Below are 20,322 nucleotides of genomic sequence, written 5' to 3' on the forward strand. Positions count from 1 at the left end.
TACCCAGGTTTATCTTAATCTGGTTTTGGCCATTTTGAAAGCAGTTTATGTGCACCGAACTTTTGGGCTAAGTAGAGATGCTCAAAAAGCCTGAGGTTGAATTGATTTAGTCTTCACAAGTTAGTCTAAGCTGTGTATATTGAAATGATAAACAAGTGAACAGGCATTCACTTTTGATTGCTGAAATGCAGCAACATGCCTGCAGTGGCCCAGGCCAGAAGTCAGGAGGCACTAAAGCACACCACTCTGCTCAGCTGAAGCTTTCATCCTGGGATGCTGGGGGACTGTGAGTTAACTTGAATCTGGAGGGGATTTGGGACAGAAGCTCAATATATTGATTTAACCAAAATCAGCTAAGTTTGATGCTACATCCATCCAGGTTTATCTTAAACTGGTTTCAGCCATTTTGGGAGGGTTTTATGTGCACTGAAGTCTGGTTTGGTTACAGATTTGAACCAGTTTCCAATCACTTATACTGGTTTATGTGTAATTTCTGTCCCGAGCCTGTGCCACCATAGTCTAGGCAAGGACCAGCTCCACTAAAATCAGTGGGACCACTGTTTTTGAAGACATTATTAGCTCTGTGATGAGGACATTGGAATATTGGCCCCTGGCCAGTATGCCATGTTTACTGGGGCCATGCACATTCTGCATGAAACTATAAGATCATCTGCCATCAGCATAAACACTAATAACTAAAAATAATATCTTATTAACATTTAGTTTTCAAGAAAAAATAGAGACAGACAGCGTGTGGGTGTTTGCATGTGTGAGACATGGAACATTCAGAAGTTTGAAGTTCAGCCAATTTGATGGGGGGGCAGGGGTAGGATTTGCAGAGCTCATTGCATTGACTTGCAAGACAGTGAAGTATAATACAACACTTTCACCTGTGTCACAGGTTTTCCACTTTGACCTTCTGTGAAAGGAAGGTGTGGGTACTAAGTAAATAAAGAGGAGAAGGCCAATTCTTTTGATTTGGTGGAGTAACAGCAATTTACACCACATATTCATTTGGTCTATGTTGCTAGGGAATGTAAAGATAGCCAGGTACTATTCTTGAATATGCTGGACTAAAACATACCTGGCATAACTGCATTGCTAGGTGTTCACAGCCAGCCTGTAAGGGAACTGAGTGAAAATGTGAAGGTGTCAGAAATAAAACTTAAATATTTAATTGTAAATAGACCCTAATTGGAGTAGCATTAGCTTCCTTGGAAATGGGGAATTCAGTAACATTCTACCCATTATTACCTGGGATAAATGCAGGGTAGCTCTGATTAAACTTCTAGCAAAATAATTATTTCAGTTTATGGTCTTGAAACGGGTGACAGATTTGTCTCTTTCAAGTGAAACTGATGTGTTTTGTGTTGTGCTCTCAAAAGGCCAATAAACCTAATTTGTTTTTCTAGATCATCTTTTAAAATTAAGAAACAAGAAATGTGGTGTTTGAGAAAGCTAAGTTTCAGTCCCTGTACTCCCAGGCATGAAACACAGGAGTACTATCTAGTTGCTGAAGATGAGATGTATTATTTTCTTATCATCAGAACTACAGGCATTTCACATGCACAATAAAAGATTATCCCACTGTGTATTTGAATTCTTGACATAGCTGTATTAATAGGGCAGAATTAATAAACCCTCCTTTTCAAACAATAGAGTTGTTCTAGATGTGCACTACTATAAATGGGAGCAGAATTGAACACACTGGTGAGCCTGTATTCTAGAAGATCAGCAAAATTTGTGAAATATTGTTGCTGAATCAGGGCAGTGGTAGAAAGACAGTTTGCTGTCTCCTAGCAAAGATGTATGAATATAATATTAGAGAACTCAAAACCATGACAGTTTCTGAGGAAGGCGAGTCAGTAATTCTTTGAGGTCTGTCAAGAGAATCTCTGTAGAACTTTTCTGATTCTTCTCTGGGTCTGTATACGTACGTACACCTCTGTGTGTGCGTGTCCCCGATTGCATGTGTATGTGCACGCGCATGCACGTGCAAACACAGAATGAATTCCAGTATGCACACACCATGCAATATGAAAATAACCAATCTGTAATTATATACGTAATGGTTATAGTTTATTTAGATATACAGAAACTTCAGCTGGTTCTTTTTCATTTTGTCACTATATATATTTTTCCTTGGTTTCCTGCCACTTTATGACTAGCATTATGACCACCATATTTAGCTCGATCAGCCTGGCAATTTGAAGTAGCACAGAATTACAATGTCTACAGAAATGGGCTGGCTTTGCTATACTCCAATTGCTCTTTGCATAGACTGGTAGCATTTTTCATCTTCATCACTGTGTTCTCAGGACAATGTTGTGAATTGTGACAGCCCATGAAAATGGCTCTAGTAGGTATCCCTGTAATTTTTAATTATTTTTTTTCTGACAAAAGTGCTCTTTTTGATGGAAAAAAAGACAGGGCTCCTATGGTAGTCCTCTTTCTTGGTATAGCCATTGATCTGTTTTCTAATTTAAAGTGTGTGCATGCAAAAAAAATAAAAATGTTTGGACTCAAATCAGTGACTAGAAATAAGGTTTCGACCCTGCAAACATTTCATACCTACAAAGCACCTTGGGGTGTGGACACACACACTAACTTTCTAACAGTTAAGCTGACTTAACTCCTTTAAGTTGACTTAACTGTCAGAGCATATGCGCATATGTGGAGCAGAGTTCACTTAAATGCAGTGCAAGATACTATACCATATATTATCTTGATTCACATTAGTTAAGTCAACTTATCTCACAAGATGGCTGCCACCATGTCAAGGAGCTGTATGTGTGTATGCTCCAATGAGACTTAAGTGACTTAGTACGTGTTTATATACCCCTTGAGCTCAGGAGACTGGTTATGTGCAGGGGTGTGTTCAGGGGCGGTGAGGTGGTGCAATTGCATCCCCCTTCTGCCACTGTCTCTGGCTGATCTGGACACAGAGCCCCAGAGCTGTTTCTGCCCTGCTCAAGCCATGAATGGGCTAAGCCAGGGACGGTGGTGGCGGCACAAAAGGCGTCTTTCCATGTGCTCCAGGTTGGGGGTGGGAGTGTTTTAGTTAGAGCGGCTCTTGGTAGCCACTCTAATTAAAATGCTCACAGCATCTTGTATATTCATCATCCTGTGCTTCAAAATGGCAGCAGAGAGTGGGGGTAGGCTTTAACTAAAGCTCATTCTACAATCTTTAGTTAAAGCACCCCCACCACCATTTTGAAACATGAGGACTCTGAATACATGCGACACTGAGCCTGATGGAGTGTTTTAATTAGCACACTCCAGCAGACTCAATCAAGTCTGTTCTGATGCATTTTAATTAAAAAGTGTTGGAGCAGGTGTTAGGCACGTGTATAGGTGCCCAAAGGTTCCTCCTTCCAGTGCCTGCTTCTGGCCAGCAAGAGACATCAGTGGTGGTGGGGACAAAGCAGGGGCTGGAAAGAGGAAACTGTACCTCTGCTGCTGTCCCCAGCTGAACCCAGCACCCCGCACTCTTGCTCCCCACAGCATCCAACTGGAGCAGGGCAAGAGCAGCTCTGAGGTTCCCACTGCCTTCAGGTCAGCCAGGGACAGTGACAGTGGTGTTGGCTTTGGGGGGGGGAGGATGGCTCCCCAGTGTGCCCCACCAAACCAAGGAATCCAGCCATGCCTTGCTCCATCCCTGAGAGGAGGTATGTCACACCCAATTTGTGTAAATCCTGGCTCTGTGCATGGTACTGTGCATAAGGCACTTTGCAGGATAGGAGGCTAAGTTAGTTGAAAAGTTCTACCATCGATATCTGTAATGAAAGGCCCATGGTAAGGAAATTGGGATGATACCAAAAAATACTTGAGATCACTTTTTAATTACTGTGCAGACCTTCTCAAGACATGCATTATTCATGGTGGAAGAAGCCAAACCAAATGAGCAAAATTCTGCTCCCTGAATATTCCTCTCCCTTAGTGACTGCATATGTCTTACTGGATCCAAACCAGCCTCAGGATACCATAGCATATCTTACACATCTTACCCTACAGGCATTCTTAAATATTTGTTACAAATTAGAGTTAAAAAGAATGCAGGGGGAAGGGGCTGGGAGGTGGGGGGGGGGGGCAGGGGGAGGAGAATGGAAATATTCTCCCTTGCAAAGGGTTCTGCCAAGACATACTTCAAAGGGAATGCAGTGTAATATGATTTGAACTAAACATAGACTGTGAATTCCAGCCTTTTTATACTCCTGTTGCTGCTGAAAAAATCCATCATGTTTAATAGAACGTTATATAGAAGTGAGTACAGATATCTTTGCTTCTGGTTGTGTAACAATGACTTAGGGAAAGAGAGAAGCCTTATTCATTTTAATACTCTAAATGCTTACAAATCAATATCTAAGTGACAAACGTATTTCAGGTCTACCTAGAGCTAAATAGCTAGATTGAGTGAAATGGAAGACAGGCAGTCTCTGGAAACCTAAATTCACATTATATAAATATACATGTAATATATAGTGTCCAATAACATCATTCACTGTGCAGTGAATGGCCTGAGGTCAATATTTAAATAGTGCAAGAGTGATGCTGTAGCTGAAAATATGGAAGAGGCAAGGATTTCTTAGGGTGATATATTTTATTGGCTCACCTATGTATTTGGGATAAAGTTAGACAAGCTTTTGAATACAAGACATAACCAAAGGATGAATTGGAGGAGTGATCTGAGGAAGAATGTCTTGCATTGAAAAGTATCTCTAACTTTATGACCTCTTGAGGTCCCTTCCAGCCCCTAATGTCTATGAAATGTATCCCAACTACATAGCTAGTCCAATAAAATATATCAATCTAAGAAATCCTTGCCTCTCGCATATTTTCTGGATCATCATGGCTACAACATCACCCTTGCATTATTTAAACATTGATCTCAGACTGCACAGTGAATGATGTTATTGGACATTATATATTACATTTTTATTTATATAATATAAATGTATGTTTCCAGAGACTGTCTTGTCATTTATCAATTAAAAAAAAATATTTTCATAATCTAAGCCTGTACAAAAGAGAGAAAAATAGCTGCTTTTGAATAACACACACACACACACACACACACACACACACACACACATACACACACATAAGCTAGTACTTTTCACTAACTTTGTGGCTTACCTTTGCACCTACTTTAAAGCTCCCTTAAATATATAAATGTAAATGAGTCAGGCCTTATCTGTCTTGTCTCAAAAATGGAAAAAAGAGAGCTTAAAATACAGAGTTCAAAGACTCAGCCAAGATTACAGGCTTTTAGACTTTTTATTCCTGTATGGCCTCTCTCTCTCTCTCTCTCTTTCTGTATACTAAATTATAGGCCAGCAATTAGTTTAAAGACATTCACCTGCTTTTTGGCTACACGTTGTCCTTAAAAATTCCCCTTTCACCTCCTACCTTGGCTCTAAAAATAATTCTGCATGCAGGTGGAATACCTTGCATAAATGCTTTGATGGCTATTATTTATTAGTTTTAAGGAGACACTTTCAAGAGTGATAATGAAGTAGTAAATGAAAGAAAACTAGCATTTCTTTTTAAAATCACAGAATCACAAAATACAACATTTTGCACAGGCTTGCCCTTTTTAGAGCATCTTTCTAGCATCAAAATTGCATATATTATTGAATATGATAGTGAACATTTCACACAACCTCAGTCACTATGCCACAATAAGAGCCTGCATGGATCACATGCAGAAAATCCGTTCTTTTTATACCAATGTTGGAACTAAAACAAAGACCTTACTCTGTTAAGAGCTCTCAGTGTTTTTGCTGAACTTCTGGCTATTTGAAAGCTGTAGCAATTATAGTTTCTGCATCCTGTTTTGCATAGTCTAGTAAGTCTTACAGTTTTGTCATTCTATTGTTTTTAACATCTGGGATCTGTTACATATTACATTTTACCATTAGATTTCCTCCCTTACAAAGTTTAGTTAAATAATATTTTAATGTATAAAGTGAAGCCCCAACCCAATTCAGCCAGAAGAACTGAGGATTACGTAGTGGTGTTATTTGTGTTTGGTAACACACAGAGCAGTAACTTTCCCAGGAGAAACTGAATATTTGTATGTGGCTGGAAACCCAATCAAGCCATTGTATGAGGCTCTGTATGTACCCAGAACAAAAATATAGACTATATTGTGAACAGCTGACAATTTAAAGTTATTGTATGAATGCCTATGGTTAATGAGCAACACTTTCATGACTGGTTGTGACCTAATTCTGACTGTCACAAAATGGTGCTATTTGAAAATAGGTAGAAAGTAAATGTTCTACTCAACCCTACTTCCTTTTTCCTGGCACAGAAAGGGCTGTTCTTATCTTCTTTTTCTTTTTTAACTTCTTGTTGCATGTCTTATTCTTCTGGACCATTAAACAGAAATCTTCTGGAATGAAATTTCTCTATATGTGCTATTGTTTAAATTTAAGCATGTTTTCTTTCAGACTGGTTGGAATTCATTGCAAGGCAGACCTGCATCGGCATGACTCAAGGCCTGTGTGAACAGCTAGAAGAGAGTTTTGTGAGGCTGTCTTATACCAGGGATTTACTTTTTCCACATCAAGACAGAACAACTGAGCTTTTGAGGTTGAGGTGAGATCCTTCTTCTTTTCCTGGTCAAAGACTGCAGTGTGCTTTTTTCCCAAGCATAGGGCAAGTACATTAAGGTAAACCCCAGACTCCATGTTGACTTCCTTTACATGCACATTGAGTCTCTTACTCCAATGTTGAGGGCTTAAACCAAGATCCCAAATTTTAACTAAATGAAATGGCTTCAGGTAGGCCTATGCCTGTGGATAAATGGGGGTTTAAGATGTTAAATCTGCTGGGGCAGACATTGTCTGTCTTGTTCCTTGCTCAAATGGGGCCCAGCATAATAAACTCCTGCCCCTCAATTTAGGCTATGTGATAACACAAGTAAATAAGGAAAATGAATGTAAGATGTTTTGGGCATTTTAATCATTAAAGACAGTATAAACTGCTTTATGTTATGATAATTAAATCAAATGCCAGGCACAAATGTCTTTTAAAAAAATAAAGCTGAGATGATTGATTGTTTGATGTATTTCCCAAACAAAGATTGTACATTGTGGTGGGAGATTTATGAATACGTTACACCAAATCCCCCTTTTTGCAAAAGAAAGTAATGGTGACAGCAGGTCATAGCAAAGTAATATCCAAGTTATAAACAACATAAGTTCAAGAAGCAATATGTTGGATATGAGTATTGATTATCCAATATACTTAGCTTAAAACAAGGCAAGAGAAATTTTTTATTTCTAAATATCAAATGTTTAAATCAACCGCTGCGGATCTCATGTGATTACTTTGACGTTTTCTTAAATGACAGTCAGGGTTGCTGTCTAGAATACAAAGGAATTACCATTCTTCTAGGGTCAGAACAAAGAGATTATAAATATCTGAACTAAAGGCAGACTGTGATCATGGTGGCAGTGTTGATTGTCTCCATTGTCCTAAAATATACATATTTTTGGGTTTTTTAGAGGCAGAAAGAAAGGAATCCCTTAGTTAGAGGAATAACAAAAGGAAACACTGAAAAATACATCCTGCCTTAGTGCGTCAAGCTGCCAGAGAAGGCTTGCCACCTCAAGATTTTTTATTTTTTTTTACAGACAATCAGCATTTTTTTTTTTACTGACAGCTGAACTTTTTTCCTGACATATGTTTTATATAATATAAATGTAACCCTTCTACCAGACTCTGGACAACAGTAGCAAGGGCTGGGTTCAAATTTAGAGGTTTAAAGCCACTAGAAAATGTTGGTTGTGAGTAAACATTTTAAGATTAGCAAAAAAATCTTGAGTTAGCAATGTTTTTTGACTTCAATAATGGTTCTATACCCAGCTGACCCCACCCCACAGGTCCCCTACCTACCCTGATGCTTACCTTGGGTCCCACACCCTGACACCCCTGATCGCAGTGTTCTGCTCCCCTCATCCTGGCATAAACACCTGCCCAACACCTCTTCTCACCTGCTGGCCACACCACCTTCTTCCTTGTACCTTTGAGGTGTTAGAAACAAGGAATGGCCCAATGGATACGTGATCAGAACATGGCTGGAGAGAAGGGAGGGGATTCCTGCTCAGGCATCAGGTGGTGCTACTCTGCTCTATCTGTCCAGCAAGCTTATTTTTTCTTAGTTGTTTAAAAACGGCTCCATTCTTTAATGGACTTTATGGACAAGCATTTGTTTCCCTATTTTTTACAGACTGCCCATACATTTACAGATAGTTAACAACCCTATGCTTGAGATTTAGCTCACTTCTGTGCTCATGTGGTCATTAGTTTGCCTTAAAAAAATTCATACATATCGAGCACAGTGCACAGTATTTACTTTAACTAACCTTCACCAGCCGTTTGAAAATGTCTTATGTGAGAGAATTGAGAGAGACAGTAATTCCACTGTTGTCATTCAAGGCTAAATTATAACCAGGGTCCCAGGATTACCTGAATGCTTTATGATCTCTGAACCACACTGAGCTCTACGTTAGCAGAAGCTATCAAAGGCCCTGGTGCAACATCCCCAGCAGCTCCATGTGCTAGGCAGTCATTAAACCATAAATACCTATCACTCTAGAACTCATCATTCTTGATGATCCGCATTTTTGAGGGGGCAGGCAAAATGCCAGCTCTGAAATGCAAACTGTTCATGAAGGAGAGTGCTTTTGAGAAATCTCCTGGGCAGATTTACTTCAGAGAAAAATGTTTTTGAGATTATCAACATATCCTCTTTTCATGTTTACAAAAGTTGCACATTTATGAAGTTGAAACAACTTTTTATTTAGCAACTTTAATTTAAAAAAGCAAACAGAGAAAAGCCAGATAAGCATTTAATAGTTATTGGAATGAAAAAAATTCAGTTGGGCCCCTGCCCACCCCCTACATGTTTTTAAGTTCATCAGTTTGTGCATAGTTTCAAGATACTGATTAAGTACTGAAAGATATATAGGAGAAGTAGAGTTGGACACAGAGGTGTCCAATAAGCCTTCTTGTGTATGGAAAGTTATGTTGGTTAATAATGGGACAGAGGACTGGACCTTAGTTTGGCAGAGAAAAAAAAAGGTGAAATAAGAGGTATTGTAGTTCTCTCTTGTAGTATATGTTACAGTATTGTAGTATGTAGTATTGTAGTATGTTACATTTCATATGAATGGTAGTTGATGCCATTGCTATTTTAGGTCCCAATTCTGCCCTGAGATTCACACAAGTGAATTCCTCATCATTTGAAATAATTAAGTCCTCTGATTACATCTTTATAACAATAAGAGCACAGTGTCAATGATTCTGTTCTTCTGTGAATCCCTGATATGATTTCTAATAATTAGAATTGCCATTAATTTGACTATGATGTCAGAAAGATTGCTACAGAATAAAATCAAATGATTTGAAAAAAACTATTATGGACAGTTAGTTTCAAAGAAGAGTATACAGAACAAGAAGAAAGTATTTGAAAAGAATGGAGTTGCTACATCATGTTATGTTCATAATAAATCCTAAATGAGTTCAATGAAACTATTTGTGTTAATAAAGTCTGGGTCATAGTGAGTACATGGAACAAATTTAACCTCCATTTACTTTGGTGGCTCTAGCCATCAGTGTTTGCCTTGCTCAGAGTGTACCTGCATGTATGTGACTGTCAGGTGGGAGCAGTAAAAATGTGAAATGTTAGCTTTTGATGTAATTTGGGACTAGGATGAATTTCCCAAGGGATGAAAATTCTGAATTGTACTGTGTTTGTGTTCTTTATTATGCATTTGTTTGTAGTATAATAGCACCTGCAAGATAGTGACAGCATGTAGGTAGGCACAGAACAATCCAACTTTGGCCCACCAGAGCTCACAGCCCAAAATGGGTGGGTGAAGTGGGGGAGGAAGAAGAACTGATAGGTGAAGGGCTTGCCCAAAGTAAGTGTGAGAGCCAGGAATAGAACTCACAGCTCAGGTTTTCAGCTGCTGGATTATATTGCCCATTTTATTCCTTCTTTATCTTCTAATATAAGACCTGTGTTTAAAATGTCCTCAATTATATGGATTTATCAAAAAATAAATAAATAAATAAATAAACACAAAACAAACAAAGAAAACCCTTCAAACTCTCCAGTACAGTAATCTGTATGGGAAATATTATTAGCCCCAGGGTTATCCTGTCAGATAGTGATTTGCTGAAACTCAATGTGTGAACGTATTTTGTCATCTGTAATCTATGAGGCAGATGTGAATCTGGCCCTCAAAGTAGTCTGCTGCTTGTGAAATATCTTTGGAAAACTCCTTAGCTTTGTGTGTCAATCTATTTGGTGTGAAAACGATGAGATTTTATTTCATGTCAACCATATTTCATACCTTTGATTAGGAGAGTACATAGTACTTACGCTAATGAAGTGCTCCTGCATAGCAGGACTAACGTGCCATGTTCAAGCTATCCTGCTAAACTCAGCTTAATTAGGAGTTTTCATTTACTCTCTTTTGTTTTCCATGACTGCAATTTTGCACAGGAGAGAATCAACTACATGAATCAGTAATTATCTTTTTTCTGTAAATTAATTGGGAGAAAGCTGGTGTGGCTAATAAATATGTCACTTTTCATCAATAATAACAATAATAATGGGCTGATATACATGGAAAAGAAAATATTTACCACAGAGCCTATTGATAACTGGGATCATGAAAAGCCATAGTTTATACAACCAAATAACAAGTAATAATGTTTGGTTAAATAACTGAAAATTGCTTCTTTTTATGCTTTTTTCAAGGGTTATTTGCTCCAGAAACTATTCAGATATTAATACAAGATCTGGTTTTCTGTCTTATCACTCTTCCCTATGACATTAATATGGTCCTTCCTTTCCTTCCTTGTTCGTGTCCTTGTGACAAGCTGGTCATATCTACATGTACAATTAATGCACACACACAAACTTTGAAGCATATTAATGCACCCTTATGCACCCTCCCTCCCCCGTCTCCTGGACCACATCTATAAATGCCTATAGTTTTGGAAGCGACAGTCAAAGAGGGATACTTCATTAGGATTCTGATTCACAAATTTTAAAACCAAAACAGGATCATTATAATCTGACCACCTGCTTAACACAGACCACTTGGCCCTGAGCAGTTCTGAACTTCCTAACTAACATCAGTGAATGAGACATTGAAAAGAAAGATATTATGTTATCATTTCTCATGAGCTTTCCCTACACTCAGTGAGGTTGTGCCTGCTGAATTAGGCATTTCCCTTGTCCACTTGGAGCATAGAAAAAACACACGCTTAAATATTTGGCCCTTTGGAAAGGCAGATGCATTTTTGTGGTTTTTATAAATGAATTGGCTTCCTGCTTATGGACTTTACTAGTGAAGAAGCTTTTTGCATCAGTGTCACTCTAAAGCCTGCTGCATTCCTCACCTCACAGCAGCCTAAGTTTCTCTTTCCTTGAATTTTATGAAATGCATCTTAAAACACCGCTCCTCCAGCTAAATCAAATACCAGCTGACCCCAGTGCTCCACTTACAGTCAATTTAAGTTTAACACAGCCTTTCAATCCCTGTTGGACTGATGTGTCTATTCTTTAGCTTAACCTTTGTTATTGAAACTTATACATTGCAGGATGCTATTTCCTTCCTATTATAACATGCCAATGTTAATGGAGTTCTTCTATGAAAATTTCATTGGCTAAAATTAATATAGGCTTGACTCCATTTGTACGTGGTTTCCCATTTCTACAACCTTTGTTGTATGGCAAAAGCCACTGTTACAGTAGCTAATTTGGGTTTAGTCATATAGCTTAATGGCTGGAAAGCTTCTCTGTGGGCACATCTATGTATTCATTAAAGCGCAGTAGTTACTGTGCATTTATTTTAGTACTTGTTTAATGAAGTCCTAACTGAATGCACAGTAACTACAGTTACTGCTTAGTAGCACTGGCACATGGTTTTTTAGTGACACTTGCTGTGGAGTAGCCTAATACTACTGTGCAGTAGCATTTTAACATGGTTTTTGCCCAGCACGCTACTGCACAATGTTATTAGGCTACTGTGCATTAAGCGTCTCGTGTAGATGAGTCCTGTGTAGGGTTGCTTGGGACAGACTCTGCAAAGTCAGGCTCTGAAAGAAGTACATTAGATGCATGGGTTGGACTTTGAAACTCTTTCAGTCTCAGATGAAGTATCAGATTCACAGTCAGCAATAGTGTTGATTTGGGAATATAATTTCTGTGTCCCCAGTGTTAAGTCATGTCTATTTGGGGACTGGTTATTTTATTGACTTCAACAGGAGTATGATCTTGATCAGTGGTTTTCAACCTTTTTCTGCCATGACTCGCTGCTGGGAGCGAAGTATGGTGGCAGAAGTGGTGGCCCAGGGGCAGGAGAGTTCCCGGCACACAGCGTGGCTCATCCTTTGTGTGCAGTGCCACTGGCATTGCCCCTGCAACCCTCATTTGGGTCATGACCCAAGGTTGGGAACTGCTGATATAGATCCATTATGTACTTCATGCAAATGCCTCACATAAAATCAAACTATAAAGCTGCATATTTTTATTTCCAATTGGTGGCATATTAAATATCTGCAGATATTTTATTCTTAGTATACTTTTAAAACCATTGATATTTAAGCTGGAAATAATTTGGCTATCAACTTCTCTTCTCCCACCAGTACTCTCTAAATGCCAGTACTCTTTGCCAAGCTGTTTCTTATGTTCCTGTGCTGCTAGTGTGCTTTCTTTAGACGGATTGACTGAGAGAATATTTTTTCCATCCTACGTTTGCCACACAGATTTTGTAACAGAATAACAGAACAAAGCTTACATTCCAGTCAAACTTGATCTGAGTGAGGTTTTTCCTTTTTTATTTACCTAGTTATCTCTTCATTTTTCTTTTCTGCCCTTGTTTGCTTTTGTACCATTATTTTGATATGCACATAATTAATATCACGCACAAAATATACATACATAAAAGAACAATAAAACAAGTATCTTGTGTGGACTAGCTAGACAGAGAGATGGGTTTCTTTTAGTCTGACAGACAAATAATCCTAGTACTTGTTTTTTAGAGAGTGTTATAGGAGCGGGCAGATTCTGCTCCTCCTACAGGGCATCTAGGTGGACTTGGGAACTCGAGCGTGATTCCATTCCACCCTGTTCAAGTCCTCGAAAATCTAGTCACTCATTTTATAATGCACCATCATCTTATCTTTAAAACCAAGTCATGGAAAAAACAATGAGGAAGAGGAGGATTCACCCGCTTCTGGCATTAATGATGTTTCAAGGAGTTGAGCGTGATGAAGTAGAATTTCACTTAGACACATAAGTGGATTTAGGTGCCTAATAGATAAAATAGAATCTGGCCCTTGTGTATGTGTGGGAAGGTTCCACATATACCCTCTAATCACAATGTAAAAGATTACTTTTTCCAGCCTAGGTATTTTTTTTCTTTGAAATCCTGATACTTGGTTTAATTATCTATTTTGCCTTCATTTTTCAGCAGCAGAGAATAGACCAGAAGAGCATTCAATAACCATCTATGAATTGATTATGAGCTCTTCAGCTAGGCCAAGGCAACACAGAGATGAAAAAAAAAATTCAATGTAAATCCAATTTAATTGGATTTCATTTGCAGAGGCTATCAGGTCATATTTTTATTGCATATGAAATGCATGAAAGTCAAATAAAGGTTTTTGATAACTTATAAATAAGTAAACATAGCACTTACATTAGGTCCCAACCCAATGAAAAGAACAGGAACAATAATAGAAATCTGCTCCTCTTAACAATCAATTAACAATTAGAGAGATGCCATAGGTTATGATTAAAAATAGATAGAGCCTTGTGCACACATATATATAGGGGCCATTTCTAATGGATTGTTTGTTTCTCTGTTTACGAGAAAATTAATGGCCTTGGCCTTTTCTTACTAAAGTCAATAGGAGCTCATTCGGGACCCAAATGGCTCCTTATCAGATGGTGCTAGATAGTTGTGCTATTCATTAGATCTTTTTTGTTCTGTTCTTGTATTCAACCACGTGTCTTTTTTAATAAACCATAAATGCAGAACTGGTGGCATGAATTCAATTTTTTCTCATTTTTGCAGGGAGCATAGGCATGCACTGGTAAGAGAAAAAGGATATGAAACATTCCAAGTTGGATGTGAGCAGATCTTCATGTGAATAAAGCACATTTTATTAAAGCTAAGCTTATTTCTTTTTTCTTTTTTTTTTTCCTTCAGCTAGTTCTCCTTGCTGTGCGCTAGGCAAGCAGCTGGCATTTTAATAGTATTGCCAAAGTAATCAGATGTATGGCATTATTTTTTCATGCACTTTAAAGGTAGCTCTACCCTGGAATAAGAGTGCATTACGTCTAAAGCTGGTCAGAAATGCTTTCTTAAAATTCTCTCCCTGCAAAAATATCTTGAGAAAATATTGAAAGCTTTTAGTTGAACATTAGACATTTCAATTTAGAAATGTCATAGAGATGCCTCGTGGGGTTTATTATTCTGCTGCCTCCTGTCGCCATCCTTCTCTATAGGTGAGATTACCCCTTTCATGAAGCACCCTGCTTTTCCCATTTATTGACTCCTGAACCACCGAATGCATCACAGACTGCATGCAGGTAGGGAGCACAGGTTGTCAAGAAGAATGAGGAAATGAGACATCTGAAATAAGAGTCCTGTGAGGGGAAAAAGGATTTCTGAATTATATATATTAAATACATATTTGGGGAGGAAGGGAGGAAACCATTTCTACCTGCTTAGCTTCTTCACAAGAAGCAAAATTATTCACAGAAATACAACTTTTCCCCCATTTCAATTAAAATTTAGTTTCAAACAAATGCCCAGTCTTCCATGAAAAAAGGTACAATAGGGGTGGGGGGGAAATCATCTAGATCATTTGTGATATATTCTTTGATTTGGCAGATTATCCAACCATTTCGCACATTTTACAGTGCTGTGTCTAAAATTGCTCCGGGTTTGATATTTACAGTGTCTGGCTACTTGTTCACCAGCTTATAACTTTTTTTGCCCTGTGCCAAGGAAGACTTTCCTGGACTTGTAACATTCACCTTCATGAAACAAACTACAATGTAAGGTAGACTAACTGTAAATGAAATAAGTGAAACTAAACAGAATCTAAATCGAAGCTTCTGGGATAATCTGTTTACTTTGAACAACTGCCTCCAAGCTTATTTGACATCCAGGCATTTGAAAGAACCTATAGGTCATTAAGAGCTTCAGAGTATCTCAGTAGCTATTATTCTTCTAAAAAAACTACTCATCTTATAAAAGGAAAAGGTGAAGAGCACTCTGGTTATGTTCTGCGGCAGTGCTGTCCGAAGCGTTTGGTCAAGGCTACTCTTTTGAAGCGGTAAAGAGGAAAGTAACAATAGCTATTGCATTTTCAATATACTATTAAGACAAATATAAAGAACAAAAAAACAGTTATATACCAGATCTGAATAACCAGGAATGCCAATGGGGGAAGCAGGGGGGGAAGTGACACTAATAGAAATCAAATTTTCTCTTTCACAGGTGATCCCATTTCTAGCAACTAGCACCACTTCATAATGCTGTCACTGAACTCATACAGAAAAGTGTTTCAGAAAGGCCTATTGAAGCTGTCTGGGAGAAACCGATGTCACACACTATGAAGATTTGGTGAGCAATTAAAAATCAAGACACAAAGCAAAAATTGCATTTGAGACTTGAGGGAGGGCAGTTGAAATAACATGCACATCAGGCATGCGTCTGATTCTTTATAGACACTGACAAAAACCCCACTGTCTTCATTAAAGCACAGTTCAGGATTGGCTGATCTCAAAGCACTTGACATCATTATCTCCATTTTACAGGTGGTGAAACAAAGGCACGTGGAGTTGATTGAACTCATTTGCTCATGTTACCAACTAGGCAATGGCAGAATCTGAGCACTCAGACTTCTGAAAACCAGGAACCAAATGCTTCACGTAGTGCCCGCACAACTTGACCGCCAATGGACATAGGGTAATGCTTACATCTTGAGATGTTTCAAGTGTCTGGGACCCCAAATCTTGAACGTTTTAATACATGGTTGTTACTTTAAGTGGTTGAGAGAAAGGTGGACTGTCTCTCTCCTTCAGCTCCTTCCCCTTCCATTCTTTGCACTATAATTTCCCCTGATACTTTCAGATGAGCCTTTGCTTTTTGTCCCATTAAGGCAGTAGTAGGGTAGAAGACTTCAAAAGTTAAAACCTTGCCCTTTGCTACCTGGCATACTCTATTTCTGCATACACAGTCTATTAGAGGGTTGAACACTTACTTCCCTGATCAAAGTCCCCTTCTCCCCCACCTCCTGCATGTGCCACTTCTCCATCATCTCTACTTAGCTACAGTCCCAAACCCTCTCACTTTATATTCCTCACTCATTCAGCCCCTCATTTCTTTCCCTTTTACTCCTAACAAGGGTAGAACTGAAACCAGCATTGAACCTCACCAAATCTCTACAAAGGGTCCAGCATCTTTCCCCTGTTGCCACCACAGTCACTTGGGCGGATGCTGTCTAGAAATCCTTGTGGTTAATCTGTGCTTCAATGTGAATACTAATTGATTGCTGCACATAACTTTTCTGAGATGCTGAGACCAGAACTGCACACAATATTCAAGACATTGGCACACAATTGATTTCTATAGTGGCGTGATGATGTTTTTCATTTTGTTTTCAATTCCGTTCTTAATGAGGCCCAACACTATGATGGCTTTTTTTGGTTACCACTGCACACTGAGCTGATGTTTTTTTGACAACTATCAATAATAACTCTCGGGTCTCTTTCCTGAGTCATAACAGCTGACAAACCAGTCCGATTTTCAGACTGCTGGTGAGCCACATGCTCAATATCTGTCTCAGTTTGGCAACCAAAAATGAAGGCACTCAAAAATCACTTGTCATCTCTGAAGGTGTCAGTCATTATATTTGTCATGTTATTTTTTGCATCCTTTTTTGTCCATGCATTTGATCTGTTTCTTAGTACTCCTCTCTCAGACAATTTAAGAATATTGTGTATAAATAAAGATCATGGCTATGAATATGTAGATACTTACAATATAAGGAAGTTCACCTTCGCTTAGTCCTTTTGAACTTGTGGGTTTCTAAGGTAGTAAAATACTTCCAAGTTGACATTTTTGGTTGTTAAACTTCTGGGACCATTAATGTCTACATTTTAATACACATCTGGTCCATTACTGTTATTTATGCATAGCATCAACTCTAATGATCATATATTTTATTTGACTATACCTCTGCTTTCCTCAGAATTAACACTATGATTCATTTTAACTGTAACAGATTAATGGGTACCTAATGAAATGCATAATTCACTTAGATTAATAATGAGAATTAATACAAGTAAACGTGTGCATCACAAAGTAAAATCTTCTCTAGCTGAAAAGTTATGCTTTGAGAAATGGTTCTATACATCATCTTTTATCATGAAATCAAAGAAACATAAACCTTAGTAATTGTTGTTTGGTACAATAGGGCATAAGGGAGGAATGAGAGAATCAAGGCTAGGTATTATCTTAACTGCTCCCACCTTGTAGCTAGTTAGCATTTGGCTTAGCTAATTAAAAGATAAATCTTCCCATGTTGTGTCCAAGTTTGGTATAAATATGAATTCATTGTATGCAATACTTAAAAGAAGGAAATAGATTTGTTGAAATGCTAGCAGGTGTGAGTAGCTGGTAATATATGCTCAGTCCTGTCTTCTGATATGAAGCAAAGCTCTTGGAAAATTATTGCAGGCCTTGATCCAACTCCAACTGAAGTCAGTTGGAATTGGATCAGGCATCTGTTCCATTTGCAAGTGTCTATATATGCATTCTGAATTTCTTTTGCTTCTATTTCTGTCTTGTATCTTACCCCTCTAGCTGCTTATTCTCTCTGTACGTTAAATAGATTTGTTTGATAATAATTCATAACTCCCCTTTTATGACTCGGCAGTCTTTTACTAGATCACCACAATGATATTCCAACCCAGCCCTGATTCTTCTATTGGATTCTGTCTCTGCGGACTCCTGCATTTGAGTAAACTTCTGTTGAAATCAGTATGAATCCTCCTGCCCTTGGACATCAGTGCTAGTGTATACCAAAATAGAGTCTAAGGATCATTTGACTCTTCACTAAGATGCAATTTCCTGAGTAACTACACTATTTAGCACAACAGCACTCATAACACACAGCACAGGGACTAAAGAATGCTATATCCTCTTGAAACAGCACAGAGAACCTAGCCAGCAACCAATCTGAGATAGAATTTGACATAAGATTTAGACCTTGATTTTCTTTCACTCCATAATTGGTAGCTAGGAGTGCTAAATGTTTTTTTTTTTTATATTTCATCTGCAATATGAAGGAAGCGTATGAAGTGTAGTGCCTGATACTTTTTGTTTTGTATCGCTTTTACTATTTTATGTCCTGGCTTTTTGTGCCCTTAGGTCTATTATTTCAAAGTGGAGCTTGGCCATCACTTTTCCAGATTTGCCACATTTTGACATGTTCTTCACAAAATAAGTAGAAAAATGTCACGATTTTTTTTTTACTAGCTTTACTTTACAGGATCACAGCCCCAGTGAAATGACTAAATGCATGGCTTGTTGTGCCTTTACATTGTAGTTCGAAAGCCTGTGTCCTGTTTGCTATAAACTGGGCACGTTTACATATTCGTTAATGAAACCATAATTACAGCACTTTAAGTTTAGTATCCGTAATAATACGTACTAACTTAATGCACTTTAATTAGGCACTACTGTGCAGTAGTGCCAGCTCATGCTTTTTTGTGACACTAATATGCAGTAAACTTAATTCTACAGCTCATTAGAGCAATAGCATGGTTTTTGCCTGCTCTGCTAATGCACGGTACAATTAGCCTACTGTGCATTTAGTATCTCGTGTAGACACTCCTACTGTCATAGGAAAGAAATTACTTGGATGTCCTTCAACGGAAGAAAGAATTGCCTGGATAATAATTCAATAATAGATTTTGACATCTGGCACTATATTTTAAAGATGTGAATGACACTATATGGCCTAATGCATGAGATTATAAGTCAAGTTCTGGGTCAGGACAAAACAGGTGGACTTTGAGAGTTGTAGTTCTCAGAGGTATGATGGGAATTGTATGTTGAAGCCAAGCATCCTGGGAAGGAATTTCAGAATATCTATGAAACAGTCTTCCCTTAGAATTGAATGAGGTCTTCTGTCGAGTCACAGAAGAGAAAACAAGGAAAATGCAAGACCCAAAATGGTTTCCTACATTTATAGGCCTATGATGCTGCCTAGGAAGTGCTAGAAAGAAATTAACTTCAAGAGGCAATAAAAGAGGTTCCTGATAGAGGCTTGGTGAACCCACAAGTGCTTGCGGACCCCACATTAGAGGATGATGAGTCAACTCTGTGGTGAAAGCAAGATGAAGACTGTTTAGTTCAGAATAGGAAAACTGGAATAGATTTGAGTGTGCACCCTTTCATTGTTATTGGCTGAGAGCTTCTAAAAAAAAAATAAAAGTTTTCAGGACAGTGACTAAGTTGACTTGTAATAAAAAAGACAGAAAGCATGGAAGAAAGGAAGATCTGTTGCTAATTTAATATGAGAAATGAGACACCAGGTCACACTATAAGATTGTAGAAGAGCAGGAAACAGAACGGAGATATATTGAATCCAGTTCAGTGCCCCAACAAAAAGAACATTCTCTCTTTTTTACTACTTATCCACTTATTTCTACCTGTTAGTGGCCAGTAGCATATTAGCCTTATTGGACACATCTGATCTCAAATTGTCACTCAGTGGAGTGAGGCACTAAGGGTATCACCTCTGTACTGTGCCAGGGAAAGTTACATTGAGGTGCACCATAGCTGCTCCCCATCTACTATCTCCCAGAATGGAAGTAATGCAGATGCCTAAGGGCCTAGATACATAACATGTGTACACTGGTATGACCTACTCTGGCACCTGTATAGAAAAGGAGCTGATGCATGACATCATGTGTAATTTATTAGAATCTAGTATAGAGTTACCCTGGGAAAAATTGGAGGTAAAGCTATACCGGACTAAGTGTAGGTGTCATGTCTCCACTTCAATCCTAAGGTAACTCTTTGTTCAATACTATTATCTGCCTATTGTAGCTGTTCCCACTGGCAGAGCTGGTCATCTTTCCACTCCAGATACTACTGCAACTTGCTTTAGTGTAGAAAACTAAGGTAAGTTATCTCAGACTTGATGTGTCATGCTTCTAAGCCCTTGATTTGGTGCTAGTTTTGCATGAATAAGCTTAGAAGGTCT

The 20,322-nt window shown here is 38.4% G+C and overlaps 1 long non-coding RNA gene across 2 annotated transcripts in view; it reads left to right on the forward strand.

Moving 5' to 3' along the window:
* The window catches only part of LOC102563999 (uncharacterized), a 261,609-nt gene that overhangs the window by 43,730 nt on the left and 197,557 nt on the right, over positions 1-20,322 (forward strand). The window contains exons 2-4 of one of the 2 annotated variants that reach the window (XR_009464020.1): positions 6,456-6,603; positions 15,543-15,668; positions 15,863-16,013. This is a non-coding gene — a long non-coding RNA (uncharacterized LOC102563999). Of the gene's footprint in view, positions 1-6,455; positions 6,604-15,542; positions 15,669-15,862; positions 17,952-20,322 lie in introns of those variants that run through there. The other variant, XR_009464019.1, reaches the window with a different exon arrangement.

This window comes from Alligator mississippiensis, chromosome 8 (genome assembly GCF_030867095.1).
Source record: "Alligator mississippiensis isolate rAllMis1 chromosome 8, rAllMis1, whole genome shotgun sequence".
Classification (NCBI taxonomy): Eukaryota; Metazoa; Chordata; order Crocodylia; family Alligatoridae; genus Alligator; species Alligator mississippiensis.